Source organism: Gymnoscopelus braueri (genome assembly GCF_963280865.1).
Source record: "Gymnoscopelus braueri genome assembly, chromosome: 8".
Lineage (NCBI taxonomy): Eukaryota > Metazoa > Chordata > Actinopteri > Myctophiformes > Myctophidae > Gymnoscopelus > Gymnoscopelus braueri.
In genome coordinates, this window is record NC_137609.1 from 49,529,935 (window position 1) to 49,533,171 (window position 3,237).

The window sequence follows — 3,237 nt, forward strand, 5'->3', positions numbered from 1 at the left end:
GAACCTCTGCCCCAGATTCTTCTCATGGGCCTTTTATAGCGCCACCAGGAGGCCAATTCATGCTAAACACATTTTTTGACCGTACTCCTACAGATTTTGTCAAAAAATCCTGCAAATCAGTACAGAGTATCTCTATAGTCATTAAACAAAACGGGCCTTTCAGATTTTTCATATTCCATCCTGATTGGCTAAAATTAGCTTCCAAAGTATGCAGGCGTGCTCCGTTTTGAACAAAATGCCTCAAATCATGAACAGAGCGTGCAATTTCCGTGAAATTGTGAAAACACATTCCCACTAGGCCGAGGAAGAAATGAAACTTGCAATTTTTCAAATTAGCCTCATGTTGGCGCTATAATCGGGCCGATTCTTGTTTTTGCCTATAATTGCACCGATCTGTGTACAACTTTGTATGCGCACTCCCTAGAGGCCAAGGAAAAACCTTTGCCCTGCATTTTTTACATATGCCTTTTATAGCGCCACCAGGAGGCCCACTTATGTAAAACAAGTATTTTGATATTAAGCCTTCATACACGCAGCGTCCGATTGCGGTGAAACGTTGCACGCACATTCGCGCTACGTTGAGGAACAAATGCCACCCTTTTAACATTGCCCTATTATAGCGCCACCAGGAGGTCGACCCGGACCCCACTTTGAGAACCCCTGCATTAGACCACGGACCACCATATAAACCCTGAGAGTTACAGCAACATAAGGGTCCATTTGGTTCCTAACTAGCCTTCATTTATCTGGGGATTTATCTGAGGACCCCCTCAAGGACCCCTGAAACCTGGAATTTCCCCCTGTATCTAACCCATTATAATTATTAGACGCATTAGTCCCACCTCCGAGCCAGGAGGTGAAGATTAGATGCGAGTCCGGAGGAAGCAAGCAGGTTAGACTGACGACCACATTCCAATTCCTCACACTCCTGCTCGCTCGCTCCTCCATGTCATGTCATGCTATATTTCTCATATATGAGCTGTTTGACATGCAAGCCCTCACCATGCACAACAAACAGCATGATTGTATAAATTAAATATCAACTCATTATTTAATGTGTTGTTTCTGTAGCTTTGATCACTGTTATTCATGATATTGTTGCCGTCGGGCAGAAACCTTGTATCTCCATAATTAAACTTTTAGTTTTTTCGTAAATGAATGCCCTATTTCATCGTTACAAAAGAAATGAAGATAACCGATCTACAAGCTCACCACGCCTTGCATTGCGACGTGTTGTGAGCATGTAGATCAGCAATTTTCAAATGGTTGATGTATGCATGGTAAAACTGATTTGTCCCTCTTGCCTGTACTTTTTTAATACATTTTGCTGGGAATGCTCTGGAACCCCCTCAAGGACCCATGGGGGTCCCCGGACTCCATTTTGAGAACTACTGCTTAAAGTTACTTTTTTATGTTTGCTAAAATTTATGTTTTTAACTGAATGTAGGCCAACGCCAAAACAGAGGGAGGCGCTTACGAGTGAGGAGGAATCGGAAGCTTTCGATGATGACCAGCTACCACCTACACCTCCCCGTGCACTGTCCAAGAAAGTGAGCTGCCCGCCCCCCCCCCCCCCAAAAGACACAGGAGCCGCAGTCGAGCAGCAGCCCAAGCAGCAGCCCCGGTGTATCTCCCTCTTCTCAGACAAGTATGTAAAGCAGGGGTCTTCAACGTTTTCAGGCCAAGGACCCCTTAGCTGAGAGCGAGATAAAGCAGGGACCCCCATTATATATTGTGTAAATATTTATTTTTTCATAGATTTAATCGGCAGCTGCATAGACTTGTTTCACAGCACTATCATGTTGGATTCATGTTAATGTGTATTTCCAGACATTTAACCATGCACTTAAACAATACTTAGTAAACCTGACCTTTCACTCTGTACTTAGTCTGCTCTTTTTTTCCCCTACACCAAACCACTTTGCAGAAAATAGCAGATCTACAAGCGCACAACGGCGTTGTGCGCTTGTAGATCTGCTATTTTTGGCTAAAGTTCTCCTCAGAATAGGGATGCTTGGGTGAAGTGGTTAATGTAAAAATCACACAAAGATTTGGCGGACCCCCTGTAGTAACTCTGAGGACCCCCTAGGGGTCCCGGACCCCCTGTTGAAGACCTCTGATGTAAAGTATGGAATTAGATTTTGTAATTTTTTATAAAATATACAGAGAATTTAACATCTTGAAATGTTACATTATGTTTAGGAACCCCGAGTCCCAGAAGAACCCCCAGTCCCGTTGGAATCCCGAGTGTGGACACCCCAGTTGGAAGACCAAGAGCAAGCCGCCCAACTGCAAACCTGATCAGCCGCCCCACTGAACCCACAAACGTGAGCACCCCAATAAACTCCCATTACACCTAAGGCAGGCAGCCTCTGTGAATAGCTTTAAAGCACAGCTGAAGACCTATTTCTTCACTCTGGCTTTTGGTTGATTTTTAAATGTGGTTTTATGCTTTTGCTTACCTTTTTTTGCTTTATCGTTAAATTAGTTTTACTTTACTGTAATTGTAAGCACCTTGAGCTGCATTTCATGTCATGAAAGGTGCTTTACAAATAAAGTTTATTATTATTAACTGTGACACAGAGCCGCCCCACTGGGACCCAGATGAGCCACCGCACTGGAACCCCTATGAGTCGACCCACAGCTAGAACCCCAATGAGCCACCCCACTGGAACCCCTAGTCAACCCACAGCCGGAACCCCAATAAGGCGACCCACAGCTGGAACCCCGATGAGCAGCCCGAGTCCAGCACCACGAGCACCAGGCATGGAAGAACACATGTTCACCCAGCTCGTGAGACTCCTAGAGCAAGTAAAGAGCACTCAGAAGGTCCATGGGCAGATGCTGAACATACTGCTGAAGGAGAAACAATCTCTGCCAGCGCTGGAGCTGCCTGAAGGAGCTGTGTTCCCTCCCGCTGGACACGGTGGCAGATCTCGAGTCCATGAACTTAAAGCTGGGTGACCCTGACTTTAAGTCTGCAGTTGTAAGTTCAAATCTCTTATTCACTTCAAAATGTACTTGTATTTTCTAAATCTCTTATTCACTTCAAAATGTGCTTGTATTTTCTAATCACATTGGTAGTCTGTTAACCTGCCCTTTGAGTGCATGCACACAACGGGCATTGACATCTTAGCTGTTCACTTAATACAGAATTTCCTTCCTGTGACTTTTATCATACTCAGGTTGCCATGGTTGCAGACATTGGAGGGACTTCCGTGGACCGTTGTGTCAGGA

The 3,237-nt window shown here is 44.9% G+C and overlaps 1 long non-coding RNA gene across 1 annotated transcript; it reads left to right on the forward strand.

The window, feature by feature from the left end:
- Positions 1-1,453: 1,453 nt before the first annotated feature.
- Positions 1,454-2,938, forward strand: LOC308090402. The gene is made up of 3 exons (XR_013933617.1): positions 1,454-1,648; positions 2,203-2,327; positions 2,584-2,938. It is a non-coding gene; the product is annotated as an uncharacterized lncRNA (long non-coding RNA).
- Positions 2,939-3,237: the final 299 nt, after the last annotated feature.